Source organism: Cervus elaphus, chromosome 26 (assembly GCF_910594005.1).
Source record: "Cervus elaphus chromosome 26, mCerEla1.1, whole genome shotgun sequence".
NCBI classification, from domain to species: Eukaryota; Metazoa; Chordata; class Mammalia; order Artiodactyla; family Cervidae; genus Cervus; species Cervus elaphus.
Window position 1 is genome coordinate 45606828 of NC_057840.1, and position 11170 is coordinate 45617997.

The 11170-nt window shown below is 44.4% G+C and overlaps 1 long non-coding RNA gene across 1 annotated transcript; it reads left to right on the top strand.

The window, feature by feature from the left end:
* Positions 1–1847: 1847 nt before the first annotated feature.
* LOC122684320 lies at positions 1848–8124 on the top strand. Its single transcript, XR_006337989.1, has 3 exons — positions 1848–2013; positions 2236–2317; positions 6347–8124. It is a non-coding gene; the product is annotated as an uncharacterized LOC122684320 (long non-coding RNA).
* The last annotated feature ends 3046 nt before the right edge of the window (positions 8125–11170 follow it).

Below are 11170 nucleotides of genomic sequence, written 5' to 3' on the forward strand. Positions count from 1 at the left end.
CTCCCTTGTGCCTCTTTATATTAAGTAACTTCCCTCTGTGCATGTCTGTCTCCAAATGGCCCATCTTTATAAGGACACCAGTCATATGGAGTTAGGGCCACCCTAGCAACCTCATTTTAACTTGATCATCTCTGCTGAAGTCCTGGGTTTGAATGCCCACACATGACTTGGAGGGAAGAATTCAGCCAATAACAGCGTGCAAGGAATTTTGGGGAAATTCCTGCGAAGAACACAGAGAGAGGTACAGGATGAGCAGCCCAGGGATACCTTCACCTTCAGATTGTAGTGAGGACCCCAGGCTCTCCAGGGACACAAGAGAAGAAGGGGGTTGGTGGGAAGGACTTAGACTGCCAGGTGGTTGGCAGGGAGACTAGGCCAGGCCTTGGGGCAGGCCCCGGAGCAGTCATGCCCCATTGTTAGCAGATGCCCCCGAACAATCTATCCCCTTTTGAGGGCTCTACCTTCTTTGACTAGCTTTTCAGCTCTTCTTTTGGAGGGAGGGGACTCTGGGTCCAATAGATTGTGTCTTCTACAAATGGAGAGCACAGTGTTTAAACCACAGCTGATTAAATATTTGGGAAGTAGCAGAAGAGAAAATTAGAAGCAGTGACTACGGAGGACCCAGGGATTGGATGCAGGCTTACACAGATCAGGAGGCGGACACTGAAGAGGAGCCCTGGGTGACCGGCTGGTGCCTTCACAACAAAACAGCCCAGTTTGCTGGCCTGGTTTTCATGGGAGCAGGAGTTTGGTTTTCTAGGAGCTGCTTTCTTCAGATTGCTTAATATCTGCTTTTTGATAGAAGGGACATAAAGCATATCAGAGAAATGATGTATTTATTCTCTTGTGGGAGTTCAAGGTAACTATTCTCTGGGAGAAGAAAGCAGAGGAATGAAAGGCTCTTTCTATTCCCCACCGACTACTCTGAGTTGACCTCACACGACAGCACCCTAGAGTTTCCGTCTGCCGTTCTTTGACACCCAGGGACTCCAGAGCCTGGGGCATCCTCGAATGCATCAGCCTGCCTTTGGCTCCCTCTCCATTGGGTCACACGTCATGTGAGACTTTTCCTTTCCTGTCTTTCTTTCTGAGAAAGCTAGATGAAGTTTTGAAAGCATCCTCTACACCATATCATTGTGCAAGTTTTCAAAAGCATGACCTTATTTCTTGCAGAAGCTCTGTTATCCTACCTCTACATTTCTACACGTCCATCAGAAGCACAGATTCTTTTTTTTTTTTTTAAGTTTTGGATGCAAAGGATTGCAGATTTGTCTCCCCCAAAGCCCCTGCACACTTTTCTCCTCCTTGTGCTGTCCTTTCGTGGCCCACACCACCCCCACGGGGGACACGCTGGCTTCCTCCCCGCTTTCACCCTTGCCCTCCCTTTCAAGCACTTTCTACTTTTTATGCCAAAACTGAAGTTAGAAGCCCCGGTGTTGCCATGGCAGTCGTGTTGTCATGGGCCTTTGCTGGGGTTTGAGCTCTAAACTTTGAAAAACTAAAATGGCCTCAAAGAATCCAGAGGGAGACAGCAAGAGAGAGAAAGAAGAGAAAAATAAAGCAGGGCATCGGCCTACGAGGGGGAGAGAGAGCAGGGGAAAGCAGGGCAGAACCCTGAAAATGCATTCGCGGTGACATCACTGCCTTTCCCATAGAGGCCATTGACTTGGGAGGCCCAGCGTCCATTCACTGTCCAAAGCCAGCTCTCTGGGGCCGGGGCGCCATCTCTCTCTTCCTGAATGCCTTTTTTGTTGGGAACAGTGGACTGCTTCTGAAGGGCTGCATAAATGACTGAGTAATTCACTGCCGTTGCCAGGAAGTCTGAGGCACTTGTGTGCTAACAATGGGGAACTTTATCTCCCGCCCCATGCTGGAACTTCCAGCTGTAGGTCTGAATTCTAATAAGGGCTTTGCTCCTGCCTCTGAGGTTATGGTAATATTTTATCCATCTTCTTTCGTGAAGACACAGTCATGGCCGCTATTGGGCACTGGAGGCCAGTCCTGAGGAGTGAGGTGTGCTGTGGGGGGAAATCTGAATAAAAATAAGAGGGAGGAAGAAAGAAAGTAGCTTCCCTATTAGCTTGATGGTTTTGCTGCTTATGATGAGTTTCTAAACTGACTTAGAGGAGAGAAGATAAAAATTTCACACTGACCCATAAATCTCTGAGCCAGGAAGATCACTTTGGGGAATTTTTCAGGTTGTAAATGCTGCCTCTCTTGTCTCCTTTTCAACAGAATCATCAACAGCTGAGTCGGGCGATGTGCTCAGAATTTGCATTTGAGGCCCTCGGGTTCCTCTTCACTTCCGTATTTGCAGGTAAATGACTTTATGTTTTAGCAAGTTCATGTTTCAGGCATTCCAATCCAGCAGCACCCCATCATCTGTGCTTTCACGTTCTAAGGTTTCAGATGCCTGCTGTTAACCAGGGTCCAAAAGCATGAAATGGAAAATTCCAGAAAGAGGTAGTTCTAAATTGTGCACCATGGTTCTGAGTGGTGGGACGAAACCTCATGCTGTTCTGCTCTCTCCTCTTGGGAATCGTCCCTTCATCCAGTGTGTCTGACTGTTGGTCATGTTAGTAGTGGTTAGTAGCTCAGTTATCAGATCAGCTATTGGGTATCACAGGACTGGTGTACAAGTGACCCTAGTTTTTCTTAATTACGGTCTCAAAGCACAGAGGAGTGATGCTGGCCATTAGAATCTGCCAATGCCTGAAAGTCCTTACTTTTAGTGAAAAGGTGAAAGTTTTTGACTTAATAAGGAAAGAAAAATAACATATGCTGAGGTTGCTAACATCTACTGGGGCTTCCCAGGTGGCACTAACGGTGAAGAACCCATCTGCCAATGCAGGAGACATTAGAGACCCAGGTTCAATCCCTGGGTTGGCAAGATTTCCTGGAGAAGGAAATGGAAACCCATTCCAGTATTTTTGCCTGGAAAAACCCATGGACAGAGGAACCTGACGAGCTACAGTCCACAGGGTCACAAAGAGTTGGAATTGACTGAAGCAACTTAGGGCATGCGCGTGCACACACACACACACACACACACACACTTAGAGTGAGTCTTCTATCTGTGAAATCATGAACAAGGAAAAAGAAATTCATGTTAGCTTTGCTGTTGCATTTCAAACTGCAAAACATCCTTACAGCCATAGTGTGAGACAAGTGTTTAGTTAAGAAGGAAAAGGCAATACTTTGAGAGAGGGTGACCATATTTACATAACTTTTATTACAATATTGTTATAATCATTCCATTTTATTATTAGTTACTGGGCAACTCTTTCAATGTGGCTAATTTAGAAATTAAACCTTATCATGGGTTTGTAAATACTAGAAGCAAACATAGTACACAGTTTGGAATCATCCTTGGTTTCAGGCATCAACTGAAGGACTTTGAACAGATCCCCCATGGATAAAGGGGGATTTGAAGAATGGTTCTTACCTAAGTGAAAACTTGAAGGAATTATCAACTTCTTGCCTCTTAGATTCTAAAGACACACCCCTAAAAAGTGTCAGCCAAGAAAGTCAAGGTCATTCATCTTCTGGGAGAGCCTGGAAGGACATTTTCTAGTGACTGGCTACAGTGAAGACAGATGTTTTGCAGAACTTACTCTGTTTCAGATGCTTTCAAGCTTACTGCCTTGGTTAGTTTCCATCAGTTCCCTGGGATAGGATATTATCCCATTTAGACTGCATACAAACTAATAGTTGCTAATGGATAGCTACCTTTGTAGCTGAGCTCCATTCCCTCCATCCAGTTCAGTTCAGTTTAGTCGCTCAGTCGTGTCCAACTCTTTGCGACCCCATGGACTGTAGCACGCCAGGCCTCCCTGTCCATTGCCAACTCCCAGAGCTTGCTCAAACCCATGGCCATCGAGTACCTGGTGATGCCATCCAACCGTCTCATCCTCTGGCGTCCCCTTCTCCTCCTGCCTTCAATCTTTCTCAGCATCAGGGGCTTTTCCCATGAGTCAGTTCTTTGCATCGGGTGGCCAAAGTATTGGAGTGTTTGAGAAAGTATTGAGAAATCCTGCATACAGATTTCTCAGGAGGCAGGCAAGTTGGTCTTACATTTTTCTCCCATTACTAAAGTTTATATTCAGGTTTCTTACTATTTTATCTTCTTGCTGGGAGAAGCTGTCCTGATTCACACCACTAGGGCAACACCATCCATCCAGGAAGCTGTACAGAAAAAGTGTGCATGCTCAGGCATTCCAGTCATGTCCCACTCTTTGTGATCCCATGGACTGTAGCCTGCCAGGCTCCTCCGTCCATGGAATTTTCCCTGCAAGAACACTGGAGTGAGTTGCCATGCTCTCTTCCAGGGGATCGTCCCGACCCAGGGATATATTGGAGGAAAAGGACAGAAAAATCTTACAGAAATGTGGATGCAAGTCATTCAAGAATAGAAAAATTGACAGAAAATATAGTAAAATAACATTTATTTAATGCAAACGGTATTTAATTTACTCATAATAAGAAAAATGTAAATTAAAGCTACACGAAGATATCATTTCTCACTCATCTATTTGTACACTATTTAAGAGCTTGACAATTTACTCTGTTATTAAGACTATCTCACATTCACCACTGGTCGGAATTCAAATGACTCCTATGGAGGGGGATTTGGCAAAATCAAACACAGCTACATATCCATGTATTCTTCAACCCAGAAATCCCACTTACAGAAATTTACCCTAAGGATATATTTCTAGGAATACAACAGAAAGTAAACCTCTCTGAGATTATTTTTCTATATAGTTTTGAGATTTGAAAATAACTTACTATTCTAAATATCAAAAATTAAAAAAAAATTGAAACAAGGAAGGGGGGGTAATAGAACTGCAAGCAAACTGAAGCAAATGGATATAACATTATTTAAAATGAATAGCAAAGCCACCGTGGGGGGGGAAAGAAAGAGACTGTCAAATCACCTATGAGCCTGTTGACTGCGCATCCTCAGTCTAGAGGCATGGGTGGGGGCGGGGCGGGGAAGTAACTGCCAACGAATCCTCAGCTCTTCATTCAGTTGCTTGCTTCTAGCTGTTGCATGGCTGAGCGCACCTATTATGTGCATTTGCTAAGTCGCTTCAGTCATTTCCGACTCTTTGTGACCCCATGGACTGTAGCCCACCAGGCTCCTCTCTCTATGGGATTCTCCAGGGAAGAATACTGTGGAGTGGGTTGCCATGCCCTCCTCCCAGGGATCATCCCGACCCAGGGATCAAACCTGGGTCTCTTACATCTCTTGCGTTGGCAGGTGGGTTCTTCCACTAGCGCCACCTGGGAAGTCCCGTCTGTTACAGGACTGAGCAAATCAGGAAATGAAAAGATGTTGGAAACCAGGGTTCTTAATGTAAAAGGATAAAGATATATATAATATAGTACAGAATGTGTATATATATAATTATGTACTGAATATTTCCATTATAATTTGTAATAATATTTAATGTTGATGGAATAAGATACTATATATATTAATGAGCACATATATATATATTATATACACATGATACACAAAATATACGTGCAATGTGTTACACATAATACTTGCAGATACATATGAGTTAATTCGAATTCGACTGGAGTGAATTCAATGGCAACTTAAAACCTTGGTATAAGCTTAAGGTTTCAAAGATAAGAATATAGAAATGCATACATATGTGTTTTATAGGTATATGAGCATATGTTTGTGTATTGTGTGTGTTTTTATATATTCCCCCATACCTCTGTCTCCTGAAAGGATGTAGAAGCATTGGCAACCCAGAAGCAATGCGCACACTTGGAATGCAGGGCTGGGTGTCTAGTTCCAGTCTCCTCTGAAGGGAACCCAGGCTTCCCAGAGAAATGTCTGATTCCAGTGCCAGGTCAAGGAAGGTACAAGATGAGCCTGAGATACATCCTTAGCTCAGAAGATAAAGATTCAAAAAGCGATGGACAACTTGTTGCAAAGACACAGAAACCATTTTGCAGGACGTTTCTCTGATCAAGCTGTACAGTTGGAGCACCGAAATAATTGAGGATGGTATTGGATTATAAACATGGAAGAAAGCAGAATCCATAAGACTAGGTTGATAATAGATAAATAAGTAAATGATCTCATAGAACTTCTCTAGGGCTTCCCGAAGATGAAGATGAGGCAGCCCAGGGGCTGAGTTTGTTAGGATATCTTGCTGCTACTGAAGGGGCAGAGTTACATACCTAGCTTCATTAACCTGTTTAGAAAACAGTAGTTTAAAAATATCGGAGAATTTAATGGAAATAAAAATCCCTAAAGTGTACATGAGACATTTTAGGGTACATGGTGATTTTGTGTGTTACAACTTATTGATCTTCCCAACAGGCACGAAAAGGAGGGGGCTGTCATCTTCACATTCAGACCTGGGGTGGAGGCGTGGCGAGGATACACTGATGCTAAGACCAGTCACCATCGAATGCACAGGAGCCTGAAAGTCACTCCGAAGTCTACAGGAACAGTCAAATGTTCATAATGGAATGGGAGCATGTGTGCATATACTGTTTGCATATTTTATCATGCAACGTTATCAGGTTCCCAAGACCTGATATAATAAAGTAAACCACTTTATTTACTTCTTAGGATTTACTGATGGAAACAGTTGTAAATGTGGTCTTCTCCAAATTCACATTTGGCAAAGGTTATATGAAGCAACTTGTGCCCTCCTGGCAAATCCCCTGTGACATGGTGACCCTGGGGGAGCCTAGCCTCTGGGAAGAGAAAGAGCCGGGATTGTGTGCATTTCTGTGTGGGTGTGGGTGTGTGCGTGTGTGTGCAGATGCATAATTACCTCTTCACTCACACTAAGGGTGTGGAGATGAACTTGGACAATTTTTTCCTTTTCGTCTACAAACAGGAATGGGCCACATTCCTGTCTGGAAGCTGGGCATCTTGCCCTGTGTGATGGTCTCGCTACCAGATAAACCCAGCAGGATAAGACATTCTTTGAGGGAAAAAAAACTGACCTGTAAGTATTGCATCGAGTTTATTTCCTGGGAGAAGAGCCTCCCTGCCAGCCTCTACCTACTGCTTTAAGAAGCACCCTGACCCCATAACTAGGTGATCCTGATTCACTTTTGAATTGAAAGCCTTGACTAGTTGATTTATGCTTTAGGGTCTTGGAATTCTAGAGGTGGATTGCCTCATCCTCTATCTTCTAAAATATTGGAACAGCTTATCTGTTCCTGAAAACTCAGTATTTACTGAGCTTCGTGTCTCCGTGTACTGGCAGGTCACTGGAATACACAGAAAAGTGTCTCCTCAGAGGATCCCCTCCAAAGCAGGGAGGCTCTCACTGAACCTTCCATCCTAGTGCGGAACTGCAGCTCCAAACAGCAGGAATGGGTCCTTTCAGGATGACTGTGCCCTGATCAAGAAGTATCTCCTTTAATGACTAAGTCAACTTCGGAAATCCACGGAATTGAGGAACTATTAGCACCACAGCAGCTTTTCAACCCGCACCACCCTCTCAAGAATCTGAAAGACGATTGCCACTGTTTGAAACTAAAGATGCGTCAAACTTTGACCTCCCTTCAGGATGAAAAGAATTAACTGACTCCTTTCTCCCTCGTAAATGTGGAAAGGCAATGAATAAAGACCAGGGGAGAGAAAACCTTTTTATTCCCCCACCCTCTCATCAATTCCCATGTAACACCCTTTCGATCCTACCACGTGTAGAGTCTTGAAGTGGTGAGCATGTGAAAATGGCACATGGGCATCCATGGCATGTGGTCTGGGCCTCGGCGACAAGCCGTGGCAACCATAACATTGTCAGACTCAAGGTCAGCAATCACGAAACTCTTTGTTGACTTTTTCTTCAGAATTTCTGATTCTAAACTGGGCAATTACATAAATGATTTTTGATTTTGAAATCTCACTTGTGCATAAAGAATAACATATGTGAAGCGTCACACATTTTGTGTCGTGCCATGACACCAGTATGGACCTCTTAATTCCCTAGTATTTCTGTTATGATGAAAATGATCACAAATCCTTCCTCTCTTTGAGAACATGCACACCAGTGTGAACATATTATGTTCATTAACTCTACAGTAAGGGGTAAGGCCTTTAGAGCAGAATGGAAAAAAAAATTAAAGTTTGCAAACTCTGCCAAGAATATATCTTGTTTTGTGTTTCTTGTGGGAGGACATATTAAAGCATAAAAACCCTATAATTTAGTGGTTTGTGCCCAAAAGGTAATATTATATTAGCTCTTGTTGTCTGAATGCTTTGTCCATTTTCTCCTTGCCTTGGATATCCTAGGGCTTTGCCTCCTGTTATCAATGTTCCTTTTTACTTCCTTTCTCCATCTGTTTTCAAGATTTCATATCTTTCCAGTTCTACTTTTTAAATAGCTTAAGTGATTTTTCTCTTGGTTGTTTATCTTTCTGCCTTTGAATGCAGTCATAGAAACAGTTCTTCACAATATTCCTGCGAGTCATAAACAGGTTTGGTGTATTCCGTCTTCCTGAGAAAATCTTTTTCTATCCATCTACCTATCTACCTACCTATCTACCTTTCTATGTATATTGAATGTATGTTCATTTTCTTGGCATATTTTAGATGAAAATGAGCATTTTAGTAAAATAGCCAATTGATTGTCCAGGAAGCTGAGGTGTCATAAAATAGAAATTTGGTCTGCAGGAGTTAATGGAGAAGTGGGTTACCAAATGGAGAAGGGAGAAAGATAGAAATAGAGGAAACCGCACATTATTCTGATTGGCATAAATTCACATGAATGCAGACCACAAATATTTGCTATTTTTTAGTCTTTCAGTAGTCAGAACCGCAGAGGAGTCTTAGCACGTTAGGAAACATACTTTTGTCAGCTCTGAAAGTGGCATTCTCGGGGCAGAAAACCAGGCAGGGACTGGAACTGAATCACTTGGCCGTGGCCTCAGGATCCCCAGCACTGAGCTGGAGTTTATGATCTGTCATGATCTGATCTTAGTTCCAGGACCATCTAGTCACCAAATAAGATTCCTCAACAGTACCTCCTCATAGGAGGCTTGAAAAAAGGTGACAGATCTTAGAGATACTTAGAAAGAAGAAGACAACCCTCAATAATTTATAGTATGTGGAGAAGAAGAGGGGCTTGAGGATGACTCACCACTTGGATAAATGGAGGATAATGAGGCCACCCTGAGATGGACTATGACAGATCAGAGGAGGTAAAGAACTTTGTTTTGAGCTTGACAAGTGTGAAATGCTGCTGAGATTTCTCAGCAGAGGATTCTAGGAGGTTTTCAGACATAATAGAGCTGAAGCTCTACACAGGAAGATAGCAGTTGCGAACAAATAAATAATAATTAAAGCCAAAACAGTGCATGCATCTCTGTAAGTGAGTAAAGATACAGCTCAGATGCAATCCTGGCCCTCATTCCCAAAACCATCTAATAAGCGGATGGGGAGAGAAAAGCCTGTAGGTGAAGACATAGCCAAAGGAGTAGAGGAAAACCAGGAAAACGGAATTCAGGAAGGCCAGGTGAATGATACAAGAGTATTCTAAGAATACAGGAATGTCTAACAGTGCAAAGGTTTCAGAGGAACCAACACTTTAAGGTCCAGAAAGGATCCGTTTAAGAACTCAGGTGTCACTGATGATCGTGCAATGAGGGATGAAACCCAAGGATCAAGGGTCACAGTGCCAAACTGGTCAATGTTAAAACACACAGGTCTGTTCTGGACAAGGGCACCCTGAGAGGGGGTATTACTCTCCAATCTTTTGTTCATTAGCCAGAAATTCCTCAGGCTGCTTAAAAAACAATGGAAGCTGGTTGTTCACTAAGACAAGTTCCTGCAGGTTGACTTTTAACTTCTTGTATTGATCTCTTCCGCTTCCATATCCTTTATAAACTTTCCTTTCCTTTTTATTTTGTTGCTGTTGTTCAATCGCTCAGTGGTGTCCGGCTCTTTGCGGCCTGCCAGGCCCCTCTGTCCATGGGATTCTCCAGGCAAGAACACTGGAGTGAGTGGCCGTTTCTTTGTCCAGCGGATCTTCCCGACCCAGGGATCGGATCACATGGACGCCTCCTGACCGGGAGGCAGATTCTTTACCGCCGAGCCCCCACGGGCACCCGCGTGTTTTGCATGCTGCGTGTGTGTCATTCGGCTCCATTCTGCCTTTTTTTCCAACCAAACTTGAGCTTTGCTAATTCTAACCGGTCCTTTGTGCTCAAGGATGTTACTTAAAAAGAAAGCGGCCTCTCAATGAACGCCACTGTGGAAGTCTTGGAACAGGACTGAGCATTTTCCACCCACTCTTTACTGCTTCTTCACTGCTCTTTGAATCACCTGTGAGCTAGCATTTCGCTCCGGGTTGTGTTTGGGCGCAGATGGCCCAACAAGCACGGGCTTTCTCTAAACGCAGCCATCCAGTCTTCGCCGAGAGTCGCTTTTGATACGACTGTAGGAACGGGAAACACAGAAGTTCAGGCATCCTTTTCCTGTCACTTCTAAGCTCCGCGCTCCAGGCTCCACGCTGGGCCCCGGGCCTGCCCTTTCAACCCCAGAAATCTCTGCCGGCAGGTTTCCTCGTGACCCCGCGGCGCTTCCTGCTTCCCTCAGCAGGAAGCGCCGCGAAGGGCTCCTCCGGGCTCTCCGGCTTCTGCTTCCGCCCGGGAGGAGGAAGCGCCGTGACCAGAGCTGAGGCTGGGCCGAAATGAGCTCCGTCAGGCAGTAAGTCTGCGGCACACACCACACACCACACACACACACACACACACACACACACACACACACACACACACACCACCCCCCCCACACACCCCACACACACAAACACACCCCACACACACACAGAAACCACACAAACACAACACACACACCACACACACCACACACCACACACACACAAACACAACACACACAAACACAAACACACCACACAAACACACCACACACCATACAAACACACACACACACCACACACACACCACACACACCACACACACCACACACACACCACACACCATACAAACACACACACACACCACACACATACCACACACCATACAAACACACACACACACCACACACACACACCACACACACCACACACACACAAACACAACACACACCACACACACACACCCCACACAAACACACAGCCCCAAAACACTACACACACACCACACAAACACAACACACACC